The sequence below is a fragment of the Colias eurytheme genome, chromosome 32, assembly GCF_061535395.1.
Source record: "Colias eurytheme isolate Ceu_HAF_F1 chromosome 32, ilColEury1 Martin Lab GWU primary, whole genome shotgun sequence".
In the NCBI taxonomy this organism is placed as follows: Eukaryota; Metazoa; Arthropoda; class Insecta; order Lepidoptera; family Pieridae; genus Colias; species Colias eurytheme.
In genome coordinates, this window is record NC_143011.1 from 1255893 (window position 1) to 1270865 (window position 14973).

Sequence of the window (14973 nt, forward strand, 5' to 3'; positions counted from 1 at the left end):
GACGCTACCAGGGAGCCATAGTGGGACGCTCGATTTTGGAATTTTTCCATTTTTGGCGCAAACATAAAAACGTAAATTTAGCCAAGGTGGCACGACGGAGAAACACACCAATGATGCATTCATACTCGCCCAGCTCCCAGGATATCAGGAAAAATCCGAAATTTTGAACTTTTTCACAGCCCGTGGAGACGGTCAACGGCCCGCGCAAACGGTAGCAGCTACATCTGGGGTGCTCAAACTAAATGTGTAGTAGACCTCGAGCAATTACCACAGATAGTGAAAAAAATTCAAAATGGCGGAAAAAATGGCCGCCGCCATACAAATGCTAAAACGGCCATCGCTGGTCCGATCGCGCTGAAACTTGTCACAGGGGCTTTAATCGAGCCGCACATTAAGTTGGCATACTCATAATCGAGTTTCCATCGCTGGTTTCCGAGTTTCATACAACGCGAAATTCGACGGCTCTCCGAAACGGCGCCAGATAGGTGGGGAGTGTAGAACTAAAAAATGATCACAAACATGGGGCGCTACCAGGGCAATCGAGAAATTAAAAATTGGACGCCATTTTTTTTTTCAAAAATGGCCAATTTTTCAAAGCAAGATGGTGGCGCCGGTTACTTTACGATCGGTCTGAAAATTGACTTCTGTGCTCCAATCGGCCAAATATACAAATCTGCATACTCAGAATTTCTCTCCGACCCCCGGTTTCCATTTTCCATACATCACGAAATTCAATGGTTCTCTGAACCGGTGGCAGGTAGGTCAGGGTCGCCGAAGTAAAAAATGCTTCAAAACTTGGTCCGCTTCCAGGCACATAAAAATTTTTGGTAAAAAGCGAAATTTTTTTTTCGAAAATTTTGTACGGAAATTTCCATAGTAGGAAGGGAAATTGAATAGCAACGGCAAAGGACGGCGCCGCGGGCTGCTTGCTGCCCGCACACGGCGCAACCGCGAAGGTCGACAGCCTCCCGGAGTATAAAATATTTATTAACTTTTGAACTACCGCACGAGCCAAGCGAGCGAAGCGAGCGAATCACGGCAGCGGCTGGCGTAAATATTCAAATAGGTAGCGAGGAGCGAAGCGACGAGCGAGTTAGGTTAACTTTTGAACTACCGCACTAGCCAAGCGAGCGAAGCGAGCAAGTCACGTCAGCAGCCGGCGTAAATATTCAAAGAAGTAGCGAGGAGCGAAGCGACGAGCGAGTTAGGTTAACTTTTGAACTACAGCACTAGCCAAGCGAGCGAAGCGAGCAAGTCACGTCAGCGGCCGGCGTAAATATTCAAAGAAGTAGCGAGGAGCGAAGCGACGAGCGAGTTAGGTTAACTTTTGAACTACCGCACTAGCCAAGCGAGCGAAGCGAGCAAGTCACGTCAGCGGCCGGCGTAAATATTTAAAGAAGTAGCGAGGAGCGAAGCGACGAGCGAGTTAGGTTACTTTTGAACTACCACACTAGCCAAGCGAGCGAAGCGAGCAAGTCACGTCAGCGACCGGCGTAAATATTCAAATAGGTAGCGAGGAGCGAAGCGACGAGCGTTTTAAGTAAACTCTTTAACAGTTTATTATGAAAAGTCACTGCCCGCTATCGATTAGACACCTCAAAATGATGAAATTCGGGGATCACGTTTCAAGAATTTAACCAATATTTGAATAAGTAATTTATAAACAGTTTCGACTGACTGTAGAATCGCTGTTAGCAGATGTAACAAATGGACAGGAAATTCAAATGCATTTTCAAATGACTGAAGATTTCTGCCCTGGGATGAGCCGCGAGCTGCTTGCAGCTCACGCACCACGCACCCTCGAAGGTAGACAGCCCCCCGGAATAGAAAATATTTGAATGGGAAATTTATAAACACTTCCGATTGACTGTGGAATCGCTGTTAGCAGATATTAACAAATTGACGGGGAATTTTTATGCATTTTCAACTGACTGAAGATTTCTGCCCTGGGATGCTTCGCGGGCTGCTTGCAGCCCGCGCACCACGCACCCTCGAAGGTGGGCAGCCTCCCGAAGTGGAAAATACTTGAATGGAGAATTTATAAGCATTACCGACTGACTGTAGAATCGCTGTTAGCAGATGTAACAAATGGACAGGAAATTCGAATGCATTTTCAAATGACTGCCCTATTGCTTCAACCCAGAGGCAAAAGAGGCTCGCGGGCTGCTTGCAGCCCGCGCACCACGCACCCTCGAAGGTCGACAGCATTTCAAAATAGAAAATATTTGAATTGGGAATTTATAAGCACTTCCGATTGACTGTGGAATCGCTGTTGGCAAATAACAAATTGACGGGGGATTTTGATGCATTTTCAAATGACTGCCCTATTGCTTCAACCCAGGGGCAAAAGGGGCTCGCGGGCTGCTTGCAGCCCGCGCACAACGCACCAGCTAGTTATAATATATAAAGCTACACTACCACTGACTGACTGATTGACATCGGGTTTCTCGGAAACTACGGGGAAAGTTGGGGGGATTTCGACGTGGACGTGTAGAGGTGCTCCCAGTGACCACCGGAAAAATATTGACATCTCCAACACCCTGGACAAGAGAGTGGACCCCTGGAGGTGCGCAAAAACGGTGGCACCTGGAGGGGGGGTGTCTGAACAAAAAATGCTCGGAACTGGTGGCGATTACCAGGGGAGGTGGAAAAATGGGGATTTTCGCGAAAACAAGATGGCCGCCGTACTTTGCCAAAATCGCCGTTTATGAATCCTTACGTCTCAAATTTGGCACACGTGCTCTGTTCGAGCCGGCGAATCGATCGGTGCCCCGTTCGAGTGGCTCCGGGCCCCCGTTTCCGACTTCCATACAACGTAAAATCCAACGGCCAGCGGAAACGGTGCGAGTTGGGTGGGGGGTCCGGGAACTAAAAATGATCACCACCCTGGGACGCTACCAGGGAGCTATAGTGGGTCGCTCGATTTTGGAATTTTTCCATTTTTGGCGCAAACATAAAAAGGTGCCTATAGCCGAGTTGGTGCAATGGAGAAACACACCAATGACGCATTCATACTCGCCCAGCTCCTATGATATCCAGAAAAATATGAAACCCTGAACTTTCTCACAGCCCGCGAAGACGGTCAACGGCCCGCGCAAACGGTAGCAGCTACATCTGGGGTGCTCGAACTAAACTTGGAGTAGACCTCGAGCAATTACCACAAATAGTGAAAAAAATTCAAAATGGCGGAAAAAATGGCCGCCGCCATACAATTTCTAAAACGGCCATTTCTGGGCCGATCGCGCTGAAACTTGGCACAGGAGCTTTAATCGAGCCTCACATTACGTTGGAATACTCATCATCGAGTTTCCATCGCTGGTTTCCGAGTTTCATACAACGCGAAATTCGACGGCTCTCCAAAACGGCGCCAGATAGGTGGGGGGTGTAGAACTAAAAAATGATCAGGAAGATGGGGCGCTACCAGGGCAATGGAGAAATTTCAAATTGGACGCAATTTTTTTTTCAAAAATGGCCAATTTTTCAAAGCAAGATGGTGGCGCCGGTTACTTCATGATCGGTCTGAAAATTGATTTCTGTTCTCTAATCGGCCAGATTTACAAAACTGCATACTCAGAATTTCTCTCCGACCCTCGGTTTCCATTTTCCATACATCACGAAATTCAACGGCTCTCTGAACCGGTGGCAGGTAGGTCGGGGTCGCCGAAGTAAAAAATGCTTCAAAACCTGGTCCGCTTCCAGGCATATAAAAATTTTTGGTAAGAAGCGAAATTTGTTTTTTTCGAAAATTTTGTATGGAAATTTCCATAGTAGGAAGGGTAATTGAATAGCAACGGCAAAAGACGGCGCCGCGGGCTGCTTGCTGCCCGCGCACCACGCAACCTCGAAGGTCAACAGCCTCCCGGAGTAGAAAATATTTATTAACTTTTGAACTACCGCACTAGCCAAGCGAGCGAAGCGAGCAAGTCACGTCAGCAGCCGGCGTAAATATTCAAAGAAGAAGCGAGGAGCGAAGCGACGAGCGAGTTAGGTTAACTTTTGAACTACTGCACTAGCCAAGCGAGCGAAGCGAGCAAGTCACGTCAGCGGCCGGCGTAAATATACAAAGAAGTAGCGAGGAGCGAAGCGACGAGCCAGTTAGGTTAATTTTTGAACTACCGCACTAGCCAAGCGAGCGAAGCGAGCAAGTCACGTCAGCGGCCGGCGTAAATACTCAAAGAAGTAGCGAGGAGCGAAGCGACGAGCGAGTTAGGTTACTTTTGAACTACCGCACTAGCCAAGCGAGCGAAGCGAGCAAGTCACGTCAGCGGCCGGCGTAAATATACAAAGAAGTAGCGAGGAGCGAAGCGACGAGCCAGTTAGGTTAATTTTTGAACTACCGCACTAGCCAAGCGAGCGAAGCGAGCAAGTCACGTCAGCGGCCGGCGTAAATACTCAAAGAAGTAGCGAGGAGCGAAGCGACGAGCGAGTTAGGTTACTTTTGAACTACCGCACTAGCCAAGCGAGCGAAGCGAGCAAGTCACGTCAGCGGCCGGCGTAAATATTCAAATAGGTAGCGAGGAGCGAAGCGACGAGCGTGTTAAGTAAACTCTTGAACAGTTTATTATGAAAAGTCACTGCCCGCTATCGATTAGATACCTCAAATTCGGGGATCACATTTCAAGAATTTAACCAATATTTGAATAAGTAATTTATAAACAGTTTCGACTGACTGTAGAATCGCTGTTAGCAGATGTAACAAATGGACAGGAAATTCAAATGCATTTTCAAATGACTGAAGATTTCTGCCCTGGGATGAGCCGCGAGCTGCTTGCAGCTCGCGCACCACGCACCCTCGACGGTAGACAGCCCCCCGGAATAGAAAATATTTGAATGGGAAATTTATAAGCACTTGCGATTGACTGTGGAATCGCTGTTAGCAGATATTAACAAATTGACGGGGAATTTTTATGCATTTTCAACTGACTGAAGATTTCTGCCCTGGGATGCTTCGCGGGCTGCTTGCAGCCCGCGCACCATGCACCCTCGAAGGTGGGCAGCCTCTCGAAGTGGAAAATACTTAAATGGAGAATTTATAAGCATTACCGACTGACTGTAGAATCGCTGTTAGCAGATGTAACAAATGGACTTGGAATTCTAACACATATTCTAATGACTGCCCTATTGCTTCAACCCAGGGGCAAAAGGGGCTCGCGGGCTGCTTGCAGCCCGCGCACAACGCACCAGCTAGTCATATATATATAAAGCTACACTACCACTCACTCACTGACTGACTGACATCGGGTTTCTCGGAAACTACGCGGAAAGTGGGGGGGATAATTATGTGATTGTGTAGAGGTGCGCCGAGTGAGCAGAGGAAAAATATAGCGATCTCGATCATCTTCGAAAACCAAGTGGACCCCTGGAGGTGCGCAAAAACGGTGATACCTGGAGGGGGGGTGTCTGAACAAAAAATGCTCGGAACTGGTGGCGATTACCAGGGGTGGTGGAAAAATGGCGATTTTCGCGAAAACAAGATGGCCGCCGTACTTTGCCAAAATCGCCGTTTATGAATCCTTACGTCTCAAATTTGGCACACGTGCTCTGTTCGAGCCGGCGAATCGATCGGTGCCCCGTTCGAGTGGCTCCGGGCCCCAGTTTCCGACTTCCATACAACGTAAAATCCAACGGCCCGCGGAAACGGTGCGAGTTGGGTGGGGGGTGTCGGAACTAAAAATGATCACCACCCTGGGACGCTACCAGGGAGTCATAGTGGGTCGCTCGATTTTGAAATTTTTCCATTTTTGGCGCAAACATAAAAACGTAAATTTAGACGAGGTGGCGCAACGGAGAAACACACCAATGATGCATTCATACTCGCCCAGCTCCCAGGATATCCAGAAAAATCCGAAATCTTGAACTTTCTCACAGCCCGCGGAGACGGTCAACGGCCCGCGCAAACGGTAGCAGCTACATCTGGGGTGCTCAAACTAAACTTGTAGTAGACCTCGAGCAATTACCACAGATAGTGAAAAAAATTCAAAATGGCGGAAAAAATGGCCGCCGCCATACAAATGCTAAAATGGCCATCGCTGGTCCGATCGCGCTGAAACTTGGCACAGGGTCTTTAATCGAGCCGCACATTAAGTTGGCATACTCATAATCGAGTTTCCACCTCTGGTTTCCGAGTTTCATACAACGCGAAATTCGACGGCTCTCCGAAACGGCGCCAGATAGGTGGGGGGTGTAGAACTAAAAAATGATCAGAAACATGGGGCGCTACCAGGGCAATCGAGAAATTTCCAATTGGACGCAATTTTTTTTTCAAAAATGGCCAATTTTTCAAAGCAAGATGGTGGCGCCGGTTACTTTACGATCGGTCTGAAAATTGATTTCTGTGCTCTAATCGGCCAGATTTACAAAACTGCATACTCAGAATTTCTCTCCGACCCTCGGTTTCCATTTTCCATACATCACGAAATTCAACAGCTCTCTGAACGGGTGGCAGGTAGGTCGGGGTCGCCGAAGTAAAAAATGCTTCAAAACCTGGTCCGCTTCCAGGCATATAAAAATTTTTGGTAAAAAGCGAAATTTTTTTTTTCGAAAATTTTATATGGAAATTTCCATAGTAGGAAGGGTAATTGAATAGCAACGGCAAAAGACGGCGCCGCGGGCTGCTTGCTGCCCGCGCACCGCGCAACCTCGAAGGTCGACAGCCTCCCGGAGTAGAAAATATTTATTAACTTTTGAACTACCGCACGAGCCAAGCGAGCGAAGCGAGCGAATCACGGCAGCGGCTGGCGTAAATTTTCAAATAGGTAGCGAGGAGCGAAGCGACGAGCGAGTTAGGTTAACTTTTAAACTACTGCACTAGCCAAGCGAGCGAAGCGAGCAAGTCACGTCAGCGGCCGGCGTAAATATTCAAAGAAGTAGCGAGGAGCGAAGCGACGAGCGAGTTAGGTTAACTTTTGAACTACCACACTAGCCAAGCGAGCGAAGCGAGCAAGTCACGTCAGCGGCCTGCGTAAATATTCAAAGAAGTAGCGAGGAGCGAAGCGACGAGCGAGTTAGGTTACTTTTGAACTACCGCACTAGCCAAGCGAGCGAAGCGAGCAAGTCACGTCAGCGGCCGGCGTAAATATTCAAAGAAGTAGCGAGGAGCGAAGCGACGAGCCAGTTAGGTTACTTTTGAACTACCGCACTAGCCAAGCGAGCGAAGCGAGCAAGTCACGTCAGCGGCCTGCGTAAATATTCAAAGAAGTAGCGAGGAGCGAAGCGACGAGCGAGTTAGGTTACTTTTGAACTACCGCACTAGCCAAGCGAGCGAAGCGAGCAAGTCACGTCAGCGGCCGGCGTAAATATTCAAAGAAGTAGCGAGGAGCGAAGCGACGAGCCAGTTAGGTTACTTTTGAACTACCGCACTAGCCAAGCGAGCGAAGCGAGCAAGTCACGTCAGCGGCCGGCGTAAATATTCAAATAGGTAGCGAGGAGCGAAGCGACGAGCGTGTTATGTAAACTCTTTAACAGTTTATTATGAAAAGTCACTGCCCACTATCGATTAGACACCTCAAAATGATGAAATTCGGGGATCACGTTTCAAGAATTTAACCAATATTTGAATAAGTAATTTATAAACAGTTTCGACTGACTGTAGAATCGCTGTTAGCAGATGTAACAAATGGACAGGAAATTCAAATGCATTTTCAAATGACTGAAGATTTCTGCCCTGGGATGAGCCGCGAGCTGCTTGCAGCTCGCGCACCACGCACCCTCGAAGGTAGACAGCCCCCCGGAATAGAAAATATTTGAATGGGAAATTTATAAGCACTTCCGATTGACTGTGGAATCGCTGTTAGCAGATATTAACAAATTGACGGGGAATTTTTATGCATTTTCAACTGACTGAAGATTTCTGCCCTGGGATGCTTCGCGGGCTGCTTGCAGCCCGCGCACTATGCACCCTCGAAGGTGGGCAGCCTCCCGAAGTGGAAAATACTTGAATGAAGAATTTATAAGCATTACCGACTGACTGTAGAATCGCTGTTAGCAGATGTAACAAATGGACAGGAAATTCGAATGCATTTTCAAATGACTGCCCTATTGCTTAAACCCAGAGGCAAAAGAGGCTCGCGGGCTGCTTGCAGCCCGCGCACAACGCACCCTCGAAGGTCGACAGCATTCCAGAATAGAAAATTTATGAATTGGGAATTTATAAGCACTTCCGATTGACTGTGGAATCGCAGTTAGCAGAAAATTATAAATGGACTTGGAATTCTAACACATTTTCTAATGACTGCCCTATTGCTTCAACCCAGGGGCAAAAGGGGCTCGCGGGCTGCTTGCAGCCCGCGCACAACGCACCAGCTAGTTATAATATATAAAGCTACACTACCACTCACTCACTGACTGACATCGCTTTTCTCGGAAACTACGTGGAAAGTGGGGGGGATAACGACGTGATCGTGTAGAGGTGCGCCGAGTGACCAGAGGAAAAATATAGCGATCTCGATCATCTTCGAAAACCAAGTGGACCCCTGGAGGTGCGCAAAAACGGTGGTACCTGGAGGGGGGGTGTCGGAACAAAAAATGCTCGGAACTGGTGGCGATTACCAGGGGAGGTGGAAAAATGGCGATTTTCGCGAAAACAAGATGGCCGCCGTACTTTGCCAAAATCGCCGTTTATGAATCCTTACGTCTCAAATTTGGCACACGTGCTCTGTTCGAGCCGGCCAATCGATCGGTGCCCCGTTCGAGTGGCTCCGGGCCCCAGTTTCCAACTTCCATACAACGTAAAATCCAACGGCCCGCGGAAACGGTGCGAGTTGAGTGGGGGGTCCCGGAACTAAAAATGATCACCACCCTGGGACGCTACCAGGGAGCCGTAGTGGGACGCTCGATTTTGTAATTTTTCAATTTTTGGCGCAAACATAAAAACGTAAATTTAGACGAGGTGGCGCAACGGAGAAATACACCAATGATGCATTAATACTCGCCCAGCTCCCAGGATATCCAGAAAAATACGAAATCTTAAACTTTCCCTCATCTCGCGAAGACGGTCAACGGCCCGCGCAAACGGTAGCAGCTACATCTGGGGTGCTCAAACTAAACTTGTAGTAGACCTCGAGCAATTACCACAGATAGTGAAAAAAATTCAAAATGGCGGAAAAAATGGCCGCCGCCATACAAATGCTAAAATGGCCGTCGCTGGTCCGATCGAGCTGAAACTTGGCACAGGGGCTTTAATCGAGCCTCACATTACGTTGGAATACTCATCATCGAGTTTCCATCGCTGGTTTCCGAGTTTCATACAACGCGAAATTCGACGGCTCTCCAAAACGGCGCGAGATAGGTGGGGGGTGTAGAACTAAAAAATGATCAGGAAGATGGGGCGCTACCAGGGCAATGGAGAAATTTCAAATTGGACGCCATTTTTTTTTCAAAAATGGCCAATTTTTCAAAGCAAGATGGTGGCGCCGGTTACTTTACGATGGGTCTAAAAATTGACTTTTGTGCTCTTATCGGCCATATTCACAAAACTGCATACTCAGAATTTCTCTCCGACCCTCGGTTTCCATTTTCCATACATCACGAAATTCAACGGCTCTCTAAACCGGTGGCAGGTAGGTCGGGGTCGCCGAAGTAAAAAATGCTTCAAAACCTGGTCCGCTTCCAGGCATATAAAAATTTTTGGTAAGAAGCGAAATTTTTTTTTTCGAAAATTTTGTATGGAAATTTCCATAGTAGGAAGGGTAATTGAATAGCAACGGCAAAAGACGGCGCCGCGGGCTGCTTGCTGCCCGCGCACCACGCAACCTCGAAGGTCGACAGCCTCCCGGAGTAGAAAATATTTATTAACTTTTGAACTACCGCACGAGCCAAGCGAGCGAAGCGAGCGAATCACGGCAGCGGCTGGCGTAAATATTCAAATAGGTAGCGAGGAGCGAAGCGACGAGCGAGTTAGGTTAACTTTTGAACTACCGCACTAGCCAAGCGAGCGAAGCGAGCAAGTCACGTCAGCAGCCGGCGTAAATATTCAAAGAAGAAGCGAGGAGCGAAGCGACGAGCGAGTTAGGTTAACTTTTGAACTACTGCACTAGCCAAGCGAGCGAAGCGAGCAAGTCACGTCAGCGGCCGGCGTAAATATTCAAAGAAGTAGCGAGGAGCGAAGCGACGAGCCAGTTAGGTTAATTTTTGAACTACCGCACTAGCCAAGCGAGCGAAGCGAGCAAGTCACGTCAGCGGCCGGCGTAAATATTCAAATAGGTAGCGAGGAGCGAAGCGACGAGCGTTTTAAGTAAACTCTTTAACAGTTTATTATGAAAAGTCACTGCCCGCTATCGATTAGACACCTCAAAATGATGAAATTCGGGGATCACGTTTCAAGAATTTAACCAATATTTGAATAAGTAATTTATAAACAGTTTCGACTGACTGTAGAATCGCTGTTAGCAGATGTAACAAATGGACAGGAAATTCAAATGCATTTTCAAATGACTGAAGATTTCTGCCCTGGGATGAGCCGCGAGCTGCTTGCAGCTCACGCACCACGCACCCTCGAAGGTAGACAGCCCCCCGGAATAGAAAATATTTGAATGGGAAATTTATAAACACTTCCGATTGACTGTGGAATCGCTGTTAGCAGATATTAACAAATTGACGGGGAATTTTTATGCATTTTCAACTGACTGAAGATTTCTGCCCTGGGATGCTTCGCGGGCTGCTTGCAGCCCGCGCACCACGCACCCTCGAAGGTGGGCAGCCTCCCGAAGTGGAAAATACTTGAATGGAGAATTTATAAGCATTACCGACTGACTGTAGAATCGCTGTTAGCAGATGTAACAAATGGACAGGAAATTCGAATGCATTTTCAAATGACTGCCCTATTGCTTCAACCCAGAGGCAAAAGAGGCTCGCGGGCTGCTTGCAGCCCGCGCACCACGCACCCTCGAAGGTCGACAGCATTTCAAAATAGAAAATATTTGAATTGGGAATTTATAAGCACTTCCGATTGACTGTGGAATCGCTGTTGGCAAATAACAAATTGACGGGGGATTTTGATGCATTTTCAAATGACTGCCCTATTGCTTCAACCCAGGGGCAAAAGGGGCTCGCGGGCTGCTTGCAGCCCGCGCACAACGCACCAGCTAGTTATAATATATAAAGCTACACTACCACTCACTCACTCACTGACATCGCTTTTCTCGGAAACTACGCGGAAAGTGGGGGGGATAACGACGTGATCGTGTAGAGGTGCGCCGAGCGACCAGAGGAAAAATATAGCGATCTCGATCACCTTCGAAAACCGAGTGGACCCCTGGAGGTGCGCAGAAACGGTGGCACCTGGAGGGGGGGTGTCTGAACAAAAAATGCTCGGAACTGGTGGCGATTACCAGGGGTGGTGGAAAAATGGGGATTTTCGCGAAAACAAGATGGCCGCCGTACTTTGCCAAAATCGCCGTTTATGAATCCTTACGTCTCAAATTTGGCACACGTGCTCTGTTCGAGCCGGCAAATCGATCGGTGCCCCGTTCGAGTGGCTCCGGGCCCCAGTTTCCAACTTTCATACAACGGAAAATCCAACGGCCCACGGAAACGGTGCAAGTTGGGTGGGGGGTCCCGGAACTAAAAATGATCACCACCCTGGGACGCTACCAGGGAGCCGTAGTAGGACGCTCGATTTTGGAATTTTTCCATTTTTGGCGCAAACATAAAAACGTAAATTTAGACGAGGTGGCGCAACGGAGAAATACACCAATGATGCATTCGTACTCGCCCAGCTCCCAGGATATCCAGAAAAATACGAAATCTTAAACTTTCCCTCATCTCTCGAAGACGGTCAACGGCCCGCGCAAACGGTAGCAGCTACATCTGGGGTGCTCAAACTAAACTTGTAGTAGACCTCGAGCAATTACCACAGATAGTGAAAAAAATTCAAAATGGCGGAAAAAATGGCCGCCGCCATACAAATGCTAAAATGGCCATCGCTGGTCCGATCGCGCTGAAACTTGGCACAGGGGCTTTAATTGAGCCGCACATTAAGTTGGCATACTCATAATTCAGTTTCCACCGCTGGTTTCCGAGTTTCATACAACGCGAAATTCGACGGCTCTCCGAAACGGCGCCAGATAGGTGGGGGGTGTAGAACTTAAAAATGATCAGGAAGATGGGGCGCTACCAGGGCAATGGAGAAATTTCAAATTGGACGCAATTTTTTTTTCAAAAATGGCCAATTTTTCGAGGCAAGATGGTGGCGCCGGTTATTTCACGATCGGTCTGAAAATTGACATTTGTGCTCTTATCGGCCATATTTACAAAACTGCATACTCAGAATCTCTCTCCGACCCCTGGTTTCCATTTTCCATACATCACGAAATTCAACGGCTCTCTGAACCGGTGGCAGGTAGGTCGGGGTCGCCGAAGTAAAAAATGCTTCAAAACTTGGTCCGCTTCCAGGCATATAAAAATTTTTGGTAAAAAGCGAAATTTTTTTTTTCGAAAATTTTGTATGGAAATTTCCATAGTAGGAAGGGTTATTGAATAGCAACGGCAAAAGACGGCGCCGCGGGCTGCTTGCTGCCCGCGCACCGCGCAACCTCAAAGGTCGACAGCCTCCCGGAGTAGAAAATATTTATTAACTTTTGAACTACCGCACGAGCCAAGCGAGCGAAGCGAGCGAATCACGGCAGCGGCTGGCGTAAATATTCAAATAGGTAGCGAGGAGCGAAGCGACGAGCGAGTTAGGTTAACTTTTGAACTACCGCACTAGCCAAGCGAGCAAGTCACGTCAGCGGCCTGCGTAAATATTCAAAGAAGTAGCGAGGAGCGAAGCGACGAGCCAGTTAGGTTAACTTTTGAACTACCGCACTAGCCAAGCGAGCGAAGCGAGCAAGTCACGTCAGCGGCCGGCGTAAATATTCAAAGAAGTAGCGAGGAGCGAAGCGACGAGCCAGTTAGGTTAACTTTTGAACTACCGCACTAGCCAAGCGAGCGAAGCGAGCAAGTCACGTTAGCGGCCGGCGCAAATACTCAAAGAAGTAGCGAGGAGCGAAGCGACGAGCGAGTTAGGGTACTTTTGAACTACCGCACTAGCCAAGCGAGCGAAGCGAGCAAGTCACGTCTGCGGCCGGCGTAAATTTTCAAAGAAGTAGCGAGGAGCGAAGCGACGAGCCAGTTAGGTTAACTTTTGAACTACCGCACTAGCCAAGCGAGCGAAGCGAGCAAGTCACGTCAGCGGCCGGCGCAAATACTCAAAGAAGTAGCGAGGAGCGAAGCGACGAGCGAGTTAGGGTACTTTTGAACTACCGCACTAGCCAAGCGAGCGAAGCGAGCAAGTCACGTCAGCGGCCGGCGTAAATATTCAAATAGGTAGCGAGGAGCGAAGCGACGAGCGTGTTAAGTAAACTCTTTAACAGTTTATTATGAAAAGTCACTGCCCACTATCCATTAGACACCTCAAAATGATGAAATTCGGGGATCACGTTTCAAGAATTTAACCAATATTTGAATAAGTAATTTATAAACAGTTTCGACTGACTGTAGAATTGCTGTTAGCAGATGTAACAAATGGACAGGAAATTCAAATGCATTTTCAAATGACTGAAGATTTCTGCCCTGGGATGAGCCGCGAGCTGCTTGCAGCTCGCGCACCACGCACCCTCGAAGGTAGACAGCCCCCCGGAATAGAAAATATTTGAATGGGAAATTTATAAGCACTTCCGATTGACTGTGGAATCACTGTTAGCAGATATTAATTAACAAATTGACGGGGAATTTTTATGCATTTTCAACTGACTGAAGATTTCGGCCCTGTGATGCTTCGCGGGCTGCTTGCAGCCCGCGCACCACGCACCCTCGAAGGTGGGCAGCCTCCCGAAGTGGAAAATACTTGAATGGAGAATTTATAAGCATTACCGACTGACTGTAGAATCGCTGTTAGCAGATGTAACAAATGGACAGGAAATTCGAATGCATTTTCAAATGACTGCCCTATTGCTTCAACCCAGAGGCAAAAGAGGCTCGCGGGCTGCTTGCAGCCCGCGCACCACGCACCCTCGAAGGTCGACAGCATTCCAGAATAGAAATTTTTTTAAGTGGGAATTTATAAGCACTTCCGATTGACTGTGGAATTGCTGTTAGCAGAAAATTACAAATTAACTTGGAATTCTAACACATTTTCTAATGACTGCCCTATTGCTTCAACCCAGGGGCAAAAGGGGCTCGCGGGCTGCTTGCAGCCCGCGCACAACGCACCAGCTAGTTATTATAATATATAAAGCTACACTACCACTGACTCACTGACATCGCTTTTCTCGGAAACTATGCAGAAAGTGGGGGGGATAACGACGTGATCGTGTAGAGGTGCGCCGAGCGACCAGAGGAAAAATATAGCGATCTCGATCACCTTCGAATACCGAGTGGACCCCTGGTGGTGCGCAGAAACGGTGCCACCTGGAGGGGGGGTGTCGGAACAAAAAATGCTCGGAACTGGTGGCGATTACCAGGGGTGGTGGAAAAATGGCGATTTTCGCGAAAACAAGATGGCCGCCGTACTTTGCCAAAATCGCCGTTTATGAATCCTTACGTCTCAAATTTGGCACACGTGCTCTGTTCGAGCCGGCGAATCGATCGGTGCCCCGTTCGAGTGGCTCCGGGCCCCAGTTTCCAACTTCCATACAACGTAAAATCCAACGGCCCGCGGAAACGGTGCGAGTTGGGTTGGGGGTGTCGGAACTAAAAATGATCACCACCCTGGGACGCTACCAGGGAGCCATAGTGGGTCGCTCGATTTTGGAATTTTTCCATTTTTGGCGCAAACATAAAAACGTAAATTTAGACGAGGTGGCGCAACGGAGAAATATACCAATGATGCATTCGTACTCGCCCAGCTCCCAGGATATCCAGAAAAATCCGAAATTTTGAACTTTTTCACAGCCCGCGGAGACGGTCAACGGCCCGCGCAAACGGTAGCAGCTACATCTGGGGTGCTCGAACTAAACTTGTAGTAGACCTCGAGCAATTACCACAGATAGTGAAAAA